Source organism: Schistocerca piceifrons, chromosome 8, assembly GCF_021461385.2.
Source record: "Schistocerca piceifrons isolate TAMUIC-IGC-003096 chromosome 8, iqSchPice1.1, whole genome shotgun sequence".
Lineage (NCBI taxonomy): Eukaryota > Metazoa > Arthropoda > Insecta > Orthoptera > Acrididae > Schistocerca > Schistocerca piceifrons.
The window spans coordinates 328,340,433-328,357,414 of record NC_060145.1 but is presented as its reverse complement, the minus strand read 5'-3'; the positions used below and the strand labels follow the sequence as shown (position 1 = coordinate 328,357,414).

At 44.1% G+C, this 16,982-nt stretch overlaps 1 non-coding gene across 1 annotated transcript; it reads left to right on the top strand.

Moving 5' to 3' along the window:
- The first annotated feature begins 16,624 nt into the window (after positions 1–16,624).
- On the top strand, positions 16,625–16,699 carry Trnas-uga. The gene has a single exon. It is a non-coding gene; the product is annotated as a tRNA-Ser (tRNA).
- The last annotated feature ends 283 nt before the right edge of the window (positions 16,700–16,982 follow it).

Genomic DNA, 16,982 nt, shown 5'->3' with positions numbered 1-16,982 from the left:
CTTATTACATTCGACTCCACATTGGGCGACCTGCGTGCCGGATGGGGATGAAATAATGATGAAGACAACACAACACCCAATCCCAGAGCGGAGAAAACCCCCCACCCAGCCGGGAATCGAAAGCGGGCCCGTAGGACGGCAATCGCTCACGCTGACCACTCAGCTATCGGGGCGGACGATATTGAAGAGAAGAAAAATGTTTGTGAAGAGGACAGCGTCTGTTTGTAACCTTTCCGTCATGACTGTTTTTTACTCACGTACCACATGTTTGATATTGTCACGTATTTAACATCCCAGACTGGATAAATGTCTATCTAGGCTTTCCCATGTACTATACTTCAACAACAAGCGTGGAAGCGCCCGGCATGTTTTTAATGTCATATACTAGACTTCCATTAGGTCGTTATCTCGCTCTTTTGTTCTGTCTTTTAATTCAGAAACAAGCTTCATGGTCAATGAATCACCAATTCGCATACTTACATGTCTCGTCAACATTAATTTCTTTTTAATTTCAGTCGTTGCTGTCTTTTCCAATCTAGTCTCTTGCCTGATCTACTTATTTGTTTCCTTGTCTCTCCGTGTATTTCACAAAATGCATCTCTCTGTCGTTTCGGTGAGAACACTGTGCTTTGGAATGGTTCCTACAATAAAGGTCCGTATCCAGATGTAGAAAGTCAATCTGGCAATCCAGGTTTGTTTCCCGGAAGTTGTATTTAGTCTGTCAAAAGCACTCCGGGCACGACGAGCATATCAATTAGGACAATACGGCGAAATGTGGCGTTAATGGTATGTGGTAGTATACGATCGACGAGAGTGCTTTGTTAACGGCGTGACATCGCCTGAAGCGCCTCTCCAGAGCCCTAAACGACTGTAAAACAGTGGCCTGGTCAAATTAGTCCAGATTTCAGTTGGTAAGAGCTGATGGTGGGTTCGAATGTGGTGCAGGCTGCACGCAGCAATTGGCCCAAGTTGTCAAATGGTTCAAATGGATCTGAGCACTACGGGACTTAACATCTGAGGTCATCAGTCCCGCCGGCCGGTGTGGCCGAGCGGTTCTAGGCGCTTCAATGTGGAACCGCGCGACCGCTACGGTTCGAATCCTGCCTCGGGCATGGCTGTGTGTGATGTCCTTAGGTTAGTTAGGTTTAAGTAGTTGTAAGTTCTAGGGGACTGATGACCTCGGCAGTTAAGTCTCATAGTGCTCAGAGCCATTTGAAGCATTTCATCAGTCCACTAGAACTTAGAACTACTTAAACCTAACTGCCCGAGGCAGGATTCGAACCTACGACCGTAGCGGTCGCGCAGTTCCAGAATGAAGCGCCTAGAACCGCTCGGCCACAACGGCCGGCCCCAAGTTGTCAACAAGGCACTGTGCTATCGAGTGGTGGGTCCACAATGGTGTAGGCTGTGGAATGGACTGGGTCCTCTGGTCCAACTGAATCGATCATTAACTGGAAATGGTCGTGTTCGGCACTTGAGGACCATTTGCAGCCATTCACGGACTTCGCCTTCCCAAACAACGGTGGAATTTATACGGATGACTATGCACCATGTCAACGGGGCACAATTGTTCAGGTTGGTTTGAAGAACATTCCGGACAATTCGAGGCCATGATTTATAGGAGATTATCCAGAGGTCAGATCGTGCACAAAATCCTGCTCCGGTAATACTGTCGCAATTATGCTCGGCTATAGAGGCAGCATGGCACAGTGTTTCTGAAGGGGACTTCCAGTGACTTGTTTAGCCCATGCCGCGTCAAGCTGTCGCACTCTGCCGGGCAAAAGCAGGTTCGGCACTATTTTAAGAAGTATCCCATGACTATTGTCACCTCAATGTCAAACTAGCTTATAAAATACTTGATGCACCTTAAGACAGACAACCCAATTTGCATAACTCACCCTCGTGGTAACTATCATCCGACCGTTAGACTTGCAATGTCATTAGCCACATTTGGCAGTGCCGGTAAGAGTTACGCCACTGCGGCTTTCCGCTGTATGTACGCGTGAACCGGCGCCCGGCTTCCCTCCCGTATGCAAAACGCGACCTCGGCGGTCCAGCTGCGCAGAGCCGGCCGCCGCCCTCTCCTCCTCCGCCGCCGCCGCCCCCGCCTCCGTCCACGGCCAAGGCCCGGCCGCCCGCGACCTTCCGCCTTCCGGCTGCTAACTGGGTCGCCCGCCCCGCCCCCACCACGCAGCCGGAAGGCTCGCAGTTCGACTCCCAGGGTCGACACTCTCTCTTCCTGGTCACCCTCGGCTCGAAGCAGCAGCTGACATTGTAACTTTCCATTGAGAGATCGGCCAATTACTTTAACTCCGAGACGGTGTAAAGTTTCTGAACGCTCTAAGCTCTGACCCCATTTCAAGTAAATGGTGATCGCTTTCCGTTGCCTTTCTACTGCTCATGCCGAGAACCAGCATTACCTTCCGGAAAACACACTCGGAAACCAATGAGTGTCAGCCTTACTCGCAAGTCCAATCCATTAATTAGTGGCGGAAGCATTAGGAAAGACGTCGTAGTTGGAAGCTACGTGATAGGTTAACACAGTGTCTTCGATTGTGCCTCGAACTTTAATCACTGCATTTAACAGATACGACTCTTCCACCTGAGTATTCTGAGTAGGCCGGAGGCTTGTACCTTGAGCCGGCATTGACCTTTAGCAAATCTTATATCTCTCGTCTTTACTGTCTAACTTCGGTCTTTCCCACACCAAAGCCTACCTATCATGATATGAGTATAACCGGCTGTTGATATAGGATCAATGATTTCCTTCACATATCGTTGTATTCTAACCTAAAAGTAAGTTCTTCTGTTCTTAATTCATTATTATTCCACCTATATTTAACTTGAAAGGTAAATACACTGACCAAAAAGATAATTAATGTAGAGTTACTCACTTTACAGAATAAATTTGTCTAGGTAACATATTTAAGTGATTCACATTGCAAGGTCACAGGTTAATGTATGCGCGAGAAGTCACTGCAAACGTGAAGTACTGGTACATTAATAACCGGTGTAACGGCCAGAATGTTGAATGCAAGCATGCAAACGCGTATGCATTGTGTTATACAGGTGGCGGATGTCAGTTTGTGGGAAGGAGTTCCATGCCTGCTGCACTGAGTCGGCAAATACAGGGACGTTTGGTGCTGGTTGCAGACGACGCTGGAATTATCGTCCGATGGCGTTCTATAGCTGTTCGATCAGAGACAGATCTTGTGATCGAACGGGCCAAGGCAACATATCGACACACTGTAAAGCATGGTGGATTACAACAGCGGTATATGAGCAAGCGCTATCCTGTTGGTAAACACCCATGAGGAATGCTATTTATGAATGGCAGCACAACAGGTCGAATCTTCAGATCAACGTACAGCTTTGCAGTCAAGGTGCATGAGATAATCACGAAAGTGCTAATGCTGTTATATGATACCACACACTAGACCACAGCTCTAGGTGTAGGTACAGTGTCTACCATGCAGACAGGTTGGTTGCAGGCCCTCAGCTGGGCTCCTTTTAACCAACACGCGGCCATCACTGGCCCCGAGGCAGAACCAGCTTTCACGGGAAACAGAATAGACCTCCACGCTGCCCTCCAATGAGCTCTCGCTTGACACGACTGAATTCCCAAATGGGGCTTGTTTGGGGACAGTGGAATACACACTCGGAGCTGTTCTTGAGTAATCGATTTGTAACAGTTGGTAATGTCACTATGGTGCCAACTGCTGCTGAAGATGTAGTACGATGCGCCAGAGCCATACGCCGAACACGATAGTCTTAATTCTCGATGGTGCCACGTGGCCGTCCGTAGCTCATTTTTTTTGCAGCTGTAAATTCTCGTGACCACTGCTGCCAGCAATCATGTACAGTGGCTACACTTCTCGCAAGTCCTTCTGCAATACCGCGCGAGCAAGACCCAACTTCTCGTATCTCTGTTACACGACCTCATTCAAACTCAGTGAGGCGTTGATAATTGCGTCTTTGTCGCCTTAAAGGCATTCTTAGCTAACATGAACTCAACACGTACAGTCTCAAAGATAACACTTGCGGCCGTTACAGCGTGTATTTAAAGAAAACCTGATTTGTATCCTCATAGAGGCGCTTCTAGCGCCACTCTTGTGTGACTAGTGCGAAATTTGAATAGACATCATCTTTCGGATGTAGAAACACGCGTACCAACTTTGGTTTACGTCTCACAACTCCTTCCTGCTATTGCGACTTTTTCCGTCAGTGTTACTATGATATACATTAACTTGATAATCATGCTGTCAAATTTGCCGCCATTTCATTATTTTTGATTATGTACACCACTTACTAAAGTGTCGGGAAAATTGTTCCTTGAGCCAGTTGGTGGTTCTGTAACATGATCAGGGCCCAAGGTGCAACTCGTTATTAGGTACATAACAAAGTTTTTTACAGTAAGTGACCTTTTAATTTTGACATATGCTAAGGAGCAAGGGAGGGGGGACGGTGAAACAAGAACACGAACTTCTTTAGAAACTCTGAAAGAAGATGAATCTGTTACGGAGGCTGGACTATCTGTGAGAAAAGCAGAGAAACATTTTGATCTTTCAAGAGCCACTCTACAGAGATATTTAAAAAATCTGAACTATGCTTCTTACAAAAACTGTACAGTCAAACATGTGTTAGTCTTGAGGAAGAAAATGAGTTCCTTGATTACCTCATAATTGTTTCCAAACTGTATTATGTATCATTTCTAATCGATGTAAGAAATCTGGCATTTTCCCTTGGTACATTACGGAATAAAAGCCTGCTTCAATCTTGTGGAAAAAACGGAGAAGCCAATAAAAACGGTACACAGACTTCTTGAAATGCCATTAATGACTAAGCCTAAGAAAGCTTGATACATACGAATGTAGCTCGTTCAAAAAGTTTTACTAGGCACAATGTTGCAGCGTTCTTCAACAATTTAAATTTAATATTGGACAAAGTAAACACCAGAAAGCAGAGAACGAAAAACAAAATTATACCTAACTACTTCAGACAGTGAATCCAGTCCAGTAGGTCTATGTGAGGGCAGTGACAGCGACATGGATTTGAATGACTTCCTACTGCAAAGCATAGGCAGAATAAAGTAAAGCAGATGATATATCACTTGGTGTAGGCATAGACTTATAGGATGCACCACAATTGGTTTTGGTGAAATCTGGAAAAAAATGAAAATAGAAAACCAGTTTGTGGGAAAGACTGTTTTTGTAAATTATGCAGATCCGACTGTGAAAATTTGTAAGAAAGATATGAGTAAGTGGGACATTTGTATAGCCTTTAGTAGATGAGGTAAGCGAAATTTCGCTAGAGCATGTTCTCATATTACTTTTAGAACAGGCATTAAAAAGGTGTGGTAAACTGAGATTCCCTCTTCACTTCCCCTGCTACAACATCAAGTAAACAGTCAGAAATGAAAAAAGAATCGTAACAGACATTAACAGTATGGCAATAGAAATTAACAATATAGAAATACTACATAGGCTTTTATATGTTTATTAACATGAATTCTGGGGCCAATTTTTTTACAGTAACAAAGTTACTGTTATGTGTGTTTATCAGGACGTTCAGTTTATTACCCCTGTATTTATGTTCAACAAATTCTCTTCATAATATGTGACTTGTCCACTTATTTGAAGCTGTGGCTCATAATACACTCCTGGAAATGGAAAAAAGAACACATTGACACCGGTGTGTCAGACCCACCATACGTGCTCCGGACACTGCGAGAGGGCTGTACAAGCAATGATCACACGCACGGCACAGCGGACACACCAGGAACCGCGGTGTTGGCCGTCGAATGGCGCTAGCTGCGCAGCATTTGTGCACCGCCGCCGTCAGTGTCAGCCAGTTTGCCGCGGCATACGGAGCTCCATCGCAGTCTTTAACACTGGTAGCATGCCGCGACAGCGTGGACGTGAACCGTATGTGCAGCTGACGGACTTTGAGCGAGGGCGTATAGTGGGCATGCGGGAGGCCGGGTGGACGTACCGCCGAATTGCTCAACACGTGGGGCGTGAGGTCTCCACAGTACATCGATGTTGTCGCCAGTGGTCGGCGGAAGGTGCACGTGCCCGTCGACCTGGGACCGGACCGCAGCGACGCACGGATGCACGCCAAGACCGTAGGATCCTACGCAGTGCCGAAGGGGACCGCACCGCCACTTCCCAGCAAATTAGGGACACTGTTGCTCCTGGGGTATCGGCGAGGACCATTCGCAACCGTCTCCATGAAGCTGGGCTACGGTCCCGCGCACCGTTAGGCCGTCTTCCGCTCACGCCCCAACATCGTGCAGCCCGCCTCCAGTGGTGTCGCGACAGGCGTGAATGGAGGGACGAATGGAGACGTGTCGTCTTCAGCGATGAGAGTCGCTTCTGCCTTGGTGCCAATGATGGTCGTATGCGTGTTTGGCGCCGTGCAGGTGAGCGCCACAATCAGGACTGCATACGACCGAGGCACACAGGGCCAACACCCGGCATCATGGTGTGGGGAGCGATCTCCTACACTGGCCGTACACCACTGGTGATCGTCGAGGGGACACTGAATAGTGCACGGTACATCCAAACCGTCATCGAACCCATCGTTCTACCATTCCTAGACCGGCAAGGGAACTTGCTGTTCCAACAGGACAATGCACGTCCGCATGTATCCTGTGCCACCCAACGTGCTCTAGAAGGTGTAAGTCAACTACCCTGGCCAGCAAGATCTCCGGATCTGTCCCCCACTGAGCATGTTTGGGACTGGATGAAGCGTCGTCTCACGCGGTCTGCACGTCCAGCACGAACGCTGGTCCAACTGAGGCGCCAGGTGGAAATGGCATGGCAAGCCGTTCCACAGGACTACATCCAGCATCTCTACGATCGTCTCCATGGGAGAATAGCAGCCTGCATTGCTGCGAAAGGTGGATATACACTGTACTAGTGCCGACATTGTGCATGCTCTGTTGCCTGTGTCTATGTGCCTGTGGTTCTGTCAGTGTGATCATGTGTTGTATCTGACCCCAGGAATGTGTCAATAAAGTTTCCCCTTCCTGGGACAATGAATTCACGGTGTTCTTATTTCAATTTCCAGGAGTGTACATTACCGTTTTGTACCTGGAGCTAAATACAACATTCTGAAAAATTATCTCTGCGATTTAGCCGTTTAATAAACTGATTGCGTGTTGTAATTCATTTGGTAGGGAATAAAATAAGTAATCCAATATGATACTACAGTGCCTGTGTTGTTCGTAATTACGATGCAATGCTCCTTCGGACATGCATACAGTTAAAATATCTCCCCTGTGGGGGAAAACACATTATGATTGTACGAGTACTGGTTGTAGACACATGGTTGACGACATGTGGAAGTTTGGTTCTGGCCGGTGAGCGTGTTTGTATAGCCTAATGATAAGGTGACCGCAGACGATAAGCGCGACATCCGAGTCCCGGTCAGGAACAAATTTTCATTGTCGTCATTCCATTATACAGCTGATGGTTGTCCATATTAGCAACTGCGAATACATTTCAAGTAATGAAATTGTTAACTAAGCACAAGAAAAACTCAATTACTTCGTCTGGTTCGACAACCAAGAAAAACGTGCCCTCCACGTACAAGACCTTCCCCAACATCACGAGCCATGGGTCATAGCTTCAGTCTGTCATTCGTCATGGGATTTGCTGTTAGTAGTAAGGACCCAATCGAAAGTGTCTGTAGCTTTCACTCAACGAATGCTAGAAACAAAAACGATACTCATTGTGCAGACAGCTGTGCACTGTTCTGTCAGCGTCCAGCAGAACAGACATTTCAGAATGAGTGGTAAACCGCACATTTTATATACACATTTTAATGCTTTCTTGTGACTCACTCCCTTTTTAAACTGAATATTAGCTCTTCACAATAATTTTACGCATTTCTCTGTACTGTTTAACTAATTGTTATACGCTGTAGCAAAATTCTTATTTTTATCTATTTTTAAGATTTTGCATCAGGGTTGTGTGCGCTAAGTATGTAGGCACTGTTTCTGTAACCGAGTAAGTGACACTCACATTGTCGGTCTAAGGCGCTGCAGTCGTAGACTGTGCGGTCGGTCCCGGCGGAGGTTCGAGTCCTCCCTCGGGCATGGGTGTGTGTGTGTGTGTGTGTGTGTGTGTGTGTGTGTTTGTCATTAGGATAATTTATGTTAAGTAGTGTGTAAGCTTAGGGACTGATGACTTTAGCAGTTAAGTCCCATAAGATTTCACACACATTTGAACATTTTGAACACTCACATTGTCTCGTGCAAGCCGAGAGAAAAAAAAAAGCGGAAATGAAATAAATTATAACTGTCCCACTACACCGTAAGACAAAGAAGAAAAAAAGACGCACCACGAAGAAACTATCTGAATGGGATGGAAATCAGTACAGGGTGGTCCAAAAGTCCGGAAACACCCTGATAAAATCCAAATGGAGTAGCAAACAAGGAACAGAGTCCCTATACACGAGGAACGGGAAGAGGGAAACTTTATAGGCTATGCCACCAACATGGCGACCATCTTGAAAGCCGCCATCTTAGATTCAACCCCAAAATTTCAAATGGGAATGTGGTCATATGGCGTATTAAACAGATAGAGAATTTCACCAGAAAAACAATGCCGTTGTTATTTTAAACATAGCTTTATTCATTCTCGGGTTACAGCCAATTACTTGCGGCAGCAGTGGGACGCTCGTCAGCGTGAGTATTACGTACTGAGAAGTCATAAAATGGAGTCTGAAACGGTTCAAAGTGACTATCCCATGTTACATGTGTTTAACTGTTAGGTATCATTTACTCATGCTAAAGTTTTAATCATTGTTTTCTTATTTACAGGTTACAAAATGTTCTTAACACATGAAGAATTCATTGAAATCATTTTGATATCAGGAGAAAGGAGCACACGGGTCATTGCTGAGGATTTCAACAGTCGTTACCCAACCAGACAGCCCATCACTTACAGCGCAGTTGCCAAGCTTTTGGCCAAATTCCGAGCAACAGGTTCTGTCGCAGATAAATCTAAGTCTGGAAGACCAAAATCCGCCACCGATGAAGCAACAACAGTGAGCGTGTTGGCATTATTTGGCAAGAGTCCGCAACGGAGTACTCGTCGCCTGTCACAAGAATGTGGGGTTAGCCGTACCTCCATACTGCGAATTTTATCGCAGCACAAATGGCACCGATACAGAATTCAGCTGCTCCCACACCTGAACGAGGTTGACCCAGACCGTCGGGTACAGTTCGCAGAATGGGTGACACAGCAGTTTCAGATTAACCCACGTTTCCCCTATCAGGTGCTGTCCAGTGGTGAAGCCAATTTCTTTATCAATGGTGAAGTGAACAATCAGAATCACAGATACTGGTGTGACACAAACCCGCACTGGATTGATGCTTCCAAAACGGTCGACTCACAAAAAGTGATGGTCTGGCGTGGTGTGTAAGGTACCAAAGTCGTTGGACCCTTTTTTATTGATGGTACGTTAACAGCCAACGGTTATCTGAGGTTATTGGATGAAGAAGTGTTTCCCTCGTTGTTAACAGAGGATGAGACATCTCTGGAATTCTTCCAGCATGATGGAGTCCCACACATTATGGGCACAATGTGCGAGCATACCTGGATGTGCAGTTCCCTCAAAAGTGGATTGGTCGTAGGGGTGCTGTGGAATGGTAACCACGTTCACCAGATTTGACTCCTTTGGATTTTTATCTTTGGCGTCATGTCAAAGACTGGTTTATTCTGTGAAAATACGGGATTTGCATCATCTAAAGCAGCGCATTGTTGATGCGTCTGGTCAAATTCAGCCAGATGTGCTGTTCAAAGTTCATCAGGACTGGGTTCGGAGGATAGCATTAACAATCCAACATAATGGACAACATATCGAGCCATTCCTGTGACTGTTGGTGGTCTCTCGGGACTGTGTAACATCGGCGTAATGTCACTGCGGCACATAACACACACACTGCCGAGCGTCCCACCGCTGTCACATGTAACTGGCTGTAACCTGATAATGAATAAAGCTATGTTTAAAATAACAACGGCATGGTTTTTCTGGTGAAATTCTCTGTCTGTTTGATATGTCACATGACCACATTCCCATTTGTAATTTTGGAGTTGAATCCAAGATGGCGACTTTCAAGATGGCCGCCATGTTTGTGGCATAGCCTATAAAGTTTCCCCCTTCCCGTTCCTCAAGTGTAGGGACTCTGTTTCCTTGTTTGTACTCCATTTGAATTTTATGAGGATGTTTCCGGACTTTTGGACCACCCTGTAGATGTGATTTACGTTTACAGACAAACAAATGATTACAATTTTAGAAAAATTGGATCATTTACTCAAGAGAAAGAGCTTCAGAAATACAGCAAGTCAATCACGCTTTGCTCCAAAAAATGGTTCAAATGGCTTTGAGCACTATGGGACTTAACATCTGAGGTCATCAGCCCCTAGAACTTAGAAATACTTAAACCTAACTAAGGACATCACACATATCCATGCCCGAGGCAGGATTCGAACCTGCGACTGTAGCGGTCGCGCGGTTCAAGACTGAAGCGCCTAGAACCGCTCGGCCACGACGGCCGGCGCGTTGCTCCACCTCTGGCCCTCATTCAAGCAGTTATTCCGCTTGGCATTCATTGACTGAATTGTTGGATGTCCTCCTGAGGGACATCGTGCCAAATTCTGTCCAACTGGCGCGATAGATGAGTAATATTCCGATCTTGTTGGAGGGCCCTGTCTATAATGCTCCAAACTTTTCCAATTGGAGAGAGATGACCTTGCTGGCCAAGGTAGGTTTTGGCAAGCATGAACACAAGCAGTAGAAACTCTCGCCGCGTGAGATAGGACAGTATCTTGCAGAAACGCAAGCCCAGGTTGGCTTGCAATGTTGGGAAGGAAAACGGGGCGTAGAATATCGTCGATATACCGCTGGGCTGTAACGGTGCGTCGGATGACAACCAAAGGGTTTCTGCTATGAAAAGAAATGGCACAGCAGACTGTCACTGCTGCTTGTCGGGCTATATGGTGAGCGACAGTAAGGTTGGTATCTCACTGCTGTTCGAGACGTCTCCAGACTCGTCTTCGACTTGGAATTGGAGTAGAATTGTCTTCGGTGATGAGTCCCGCTTCGAGCTGAGACCGATGACCAGCGAAGACGTGACTGGAGACGCTCGAGACAGCCGCGGGATACCAGCTTGACTGTCGCCCTCCATACGGTCCGACAACCAAGAGTGATGGTCAGGGATGGCATTTCCCTTCTCAGTATGAACTCTTTGGTTGTCATTCGCGACACCTTCACAGCACAGCGGTACGTCGACAATTTTGCACCCCGTTTTGTTGCACTTCATAGCAGCCAAACCCTATCTTGACCAACAACGTCGCCTGATCCGTCTCCAGTTGAGAACGTTGAAGCATTATGGGCGGGGTCCTCCATACATCTCGGAATTTTTACGACCATGCGCTGCAGAATTTGTCCCGATATCTCTCAGGAGGACATCCAACAACTCTTTCAGTCAATGTCAAGCCGAAAAACTGATTCCATAAGGACCAGCTTGCTCAGTGTGTGAAGCCCTTTCTCTTGAATAAATCATCCAATTTTTCTGAAATTGTAATCATTTGGTTAATTCCTTCCTGGTGCACCTTTTTTTGTCTCAGACCGTGATATTTCTGTCTCTCTCCACCTGTGATCCTACACAAACCTCACTTTCGACGTGATGTTATATTCGAACTGTCTTTTCTCCATCCTAAAGGTTACATGATAACTATGAATCATTCACAATAAAATATTTATACAGTAAAAAAGCTTGAAATATTGTGTTGCCAAGAGCACAGACCAAAACGAAGTTCACATTGAGCTGAAACTGTAATAATGTACGTAGCCGCGAAGATATGCCAAGGAATAAGTGTACGTTTTATTAGACAAGTGGCTTATAACTTCTACGAGACCACTGAAATTACAACAGTACATGAAATTACAACATAAAAGTCATAATAGTTTCAGTAAACGCAATCAACAATTTAACATAGGAATCAGCTTAATCCTTCAAGGAACTCCTCAACAGAATAGATGGAATGACCCTTGAAGAAACTCTTCAGTTTCGATTTGAAAGCACTTGGATTACTGCTAAGATTTTTGAATCCTTGCGGTAGCTTATTGGAAATGGACGCAGCAGCATACTGCACATCTTTATGCGCAAGAGTTAAGGAAGTCCGATCCAAATGCAGGTTGGATTTCTGCAGAGTATTGCCCGAGTGAAAGCTGCTTATTCTTGGGAATAAGCTGATATTGTTAACAAGAAACGACAGTAAAGTATATATATGTTGCTTTTTTTTGGTTGAGAGTCCAATGTCAAAACACCCAGACTATTGAACAGTGATCGACAAGGGATTCGCGAAGTTAGACCACAAAAAGGTAATAAATGTAACGCATTGTTAAAAATCCAGTCTGCTCCAGGTTAATACAAAAGATGTCAATATATATAGACTGGGAAAAACTATGTATACAAAAGATTTTGAGATAGATACAAGATATAAAAAAAACACTTTCTTTATGTGTCAGACATTTCACAGACCGTTTCCCCTCTAGAGGACAATGATGGTTTGATGCTAGTGGTTTACAGAGACGGTGTTCAAACTTCCGTGTGATGATTATTGTTTTACAGATGTTGCTGACGTCCTATGGATTTCTTTTTGTTGGGGATATGAAACTTTTGTTATGCGAAACACCGACAGAAACGTTTTAGGAAGTAATTGTCAATGTCAATAAAATTTCACTAACAGTCATGTACTTTAAGATATTTTATTTCACTCTGAAAGCAACTAGGTTCGGCATTTCAAATAAACGGACTTGTCGTATAGCGCCATAAATCACTGGATATCTTGGTTTATGGCGCTATACAAGTTCGTTTATTTGGATAGAAGCATATGGGGCCTGAAGATGGCATAATAAAATGCCGAAACTGGTTGCTTTCAGAATAAAATAAAATATCACAGAGTACACGGCTGTTGGTGAAATTTTATTGACATTGACAATTACTCAACCAGCCGATGTTTCTGGCCTGATGGACTAACAGAGATTTTTAAGAAGTGGTTGTCCGTTTGGCTGAAGCTGCAGTCATTCTTCGTGCAACACCTGGTTGTTTCGTGCGTGTTAGACAATCGCTAACACGCAGACGTAACTTGAGCATTAATTTAATTGGACGATATTTTCAGTAACATCTCTAAAACAATACTCATCACACGGTAGTTTGCACATCAAAAGCGTCAGAACATTCGTGGCCCCTCGTGAAGGAAAGATTCAACTATGACCTTTTTGTCATATAAAGAAACGTCTCATTCTATATCCTCCACACACTAAAATATCGCATACCTAGTTTTCTTACAACCTGCATTTGTTTACAACAACGTGGTAAAATGATACATTTTCTTGCACGCCAAAAATTCCGCACACTTTTAGTTGCCATCCTACGGACTAGTAAATGGTGATGTCTGGCGCACTTGTGTCTCGCGACGCATTACATGTTCTAGAGATTCTGTAGAAGTGGCTTCTATATACGAGTGCTGCATTCGTGCTAATACATAATATGAATTCGCAGTTGCGAATAAAGAAAGCCTTCAGCTGTGTACTGGAATCACGACATTGAACATTTGTGTCGGACGAGGCTACGAGTCCGGTTTTGCAACTTATCCAGAGTGTTTACCATGTCATTAAGCTATCCGCGCACGACTGACAACCAGACCACACTTCCATATGTCGTCAGCCACATATGTCGTCAGCCATGTGTCTACAATATGTACTAGTTAATTCATTGTGTGTATTTCCATACAGTACGCCCATACGGTAGTCTTTAGGGATGGATGGGATGTGATGGAGGAGGGGGCAGATGGTCAAGGTCTAGAGGTATGGAATATTTTTAATATTTTGAAGACGAATGGCGACTTGTAAGTAGCCATAAAAAAGTACTAGTTCTACTCCTGTCAAAAACCTACATAATACCGACTTCTAAATAATTTTCTTGAAAAAAAAAACAGCTGATTGCTCTACCTTTTTTTCCCTTTCGATGAGAGCTATGAGGGTCCGCGCCCATTGGTATGGGCGCCCTTGGATTAATTAGGGCAGGCTCTAGTCGGTCTTCGACGAAGAATGAGCAAATCTTCAACAACGGGTATAGGTAGCTTCTCTGAAGTGTCTCTCTATGTCTCGTACGTACTGCACTTCGTATTTTCCCATAAAACGAATTCTATAGGCTTTAGGTAGGACCGTCTTGGTGCACCCTTGCTATTATAGCAATATCGTAAAACATTATTGCGGTAGTTTCCTGTAGCAACGCTTCGTTGTGAAATATCGTGGTATATGTCATCAAGACTGAAATATCGGTTCTTATGCTATTTGACATATGGCCAAAGGTATGTATAATGACTGAGATAGAATCTTTCAGTGTTCCTTAGTGAAATAATCGTATATGTGTGAAGTAATGCCACATAATCAAGCGATTCTTTGCCCCTTGTATTGCTCAGGAAACGATGCAAAATAAAGATTTGTCGACAACACGAAACGTCAGGTGAGGAAAAGCTACTAGCGTAATGTCGTACTGAGAATGAAACATGTGGCCATCAGTGTGAAGCTTCGCTGCTGCCATAAAGCGTTGACGGTTTCTTAACTACGAGTAGATGACTACTTACTAGGACGTTCTCTCGGTTTTAAGTTGTCGCAAAACTTTCATCGCAGCGTATTTTCTAGAGCTGGCTTTCCCAAACTGTGTTCGGAGGAACACTAGCATTCCGCGTGAAGTGAATAATTGCTTCGCGAAAAACTATTAATAATATAGCCTTTAATTTTCAATATTTTGACGATACTAATAATTTTTCAAAATTTAGTACGATTTCTGTATCATTAGTTATGATTTAAAATCGTATCACTGAATAGAACAAGTTTTTCTCATTTACTAAAATTTCAGTAACCTTCAAAATCAACAAGGTGCGCCATCAGATTACCAGGATTCTGAAAGTGTCCTGTCAGAGGAAAAGCTTATTAATCTGTTCTCTCGAGGAGCGTGAACTGAATTTCGAAATGTCTATAAAATCGGCGAACTGTGATGAGAAACAATACCTTACACGTCACCGAAAGCTTTTTCCCATAATTCAAATTTCCATACTTCTCCTAGAAATGGACATACCTTAACCATCTTAGTCTCATTATAAAGAGGAAGATTAACAGTATTCGTCAGGGCCATTCCGATATTCATAGCCGCTGGGCCTAGCGAATTGTCCAGGTGCATACTGTAATCCGATCACGATTTTCAACTTCACGGATGCCATCCACGTGTAGAAATGGATCAGATTTCATAGATAATTAACCGATATGAATTAACGAGGTGTTGTTTTGAAGAATAGTATATGTGGTTCATGTCATTCAGAGCTTAAGAGCGCATCATGAAAACTCAAGAAAAATAGTAAATTGTGAACTAATAAAAGCTTGAAACTTCACGAATTTCTTTAAATATTCGATAAACAAGTGAAACGTTTTGCCAGAATCGCAAAAATGTGACTCATATGAACAGCGTATAGAATTCATTAGAAAATTACTTCGATAACGTTGGGCCCAGACTCAAAAGAAATGCGCAGTGTAACCGCTATTACAGAAAAGTAAGACACGCTCGGGCGAATGGAAGAGGAAGGAAGGCAGAAGGAGGGTTTAATACTTTCAACCCCAGTGGTTTCTCCCGCATTCTACCATTTTATTCTTTTTCTTGGCCTTGCCCTTCTCAAGGGAACTATTCTCCAATATTGCTTAAGGGGCTCCGGAAAGGCTCAAAATCATGAAAAGTTCAATTTTTACTTTTTTGCGTATTATGAATCTGCAGACTATTACCTTTTAATAGATATATAATTTATTCAATTCCGAAGACTACAACTATTTTTAAATTTTTTTTGAAATGTGTTCTACATGGGCGTGACCCACTGTGGCGCTGTTAAACTGCTGTCAAATGGTGTTATTATTAACGTCCGTGTTCATCAAGCACATTTTAGTGATGTGAGATAAAGTATGTGTTGTGGCTAACCTGTGATGGTTCAATATATATCGCTGGTGTGATTGTCGATTGTTTCATGTTTATTTACTCTGTCGTTATCTCGAAAATATTCGTAATTAATTCTGTTTCTTGAGTCTCTGTTTTGTTGAAGTATAATAATGAGTAAAAGTAAAGTTATTAGAAATCCTCTGAAGGCTTTTAAGAAAAGGAGAAATGTTGGAAAGCCAAAGGTATGTGTTATTACTGTAAACAATAAAGACGATATGAAACGTCCTGGCAGATTAAAACTGTGTGCCCGACCGAGACTCGAACTCGGGACCTTTGCCTTTCGCGGGTAAGTGCTCTACCAACTGAGCTACCGAAGCACGACTCACGGCCGCTTCTCACAGCTTTACTTCTGCCAGTACCTCGTCTCCTACCTTCCAAACTTTACAGAAGCTCTCCTGCGAACCTTGCAGAACTAGCACTCCTGAAAGAAAGGATATTGCGGAGACATGGCTTAGCCACAGTGCTAGTTCTGCAAGGTTCGCAGGAGAGCTTCTGTAAAGTTTGGAAGGTAGGAGACGAGGTACTGGCAGAAGTAAAGCTGTGAGTACCGGGCTTGAGTCGTGCTTCGGTAGCTCAGTTGGTAGAGCACTTGCCCGTGAAAGGCAAAGGTCCCGAGTTCGAGTCTCGGTCGGGCACATATTTTTAATCTGCCAGGAAGTTTCATATCAGCGCACACTCCGCTGCAGAGTGAAAATCTCATTCTGGAAATAAAGACGATAACCAAGTGAGTAAACCTAACCTCTCAAGTACACCTGCCCATAGCAGTCAGAGTGGGAAAGAAAATACTTCACAGAAGAAGCTTGGTTCAATGAGTGAAAACTATGAATGTTTATGGGCGAATCGGATGTGAATGAAATATTTGATATGTCGGTTCTCAAAGGAATTTTTTCAAACTGTGTAAGATGTGTTCATTGTAGTG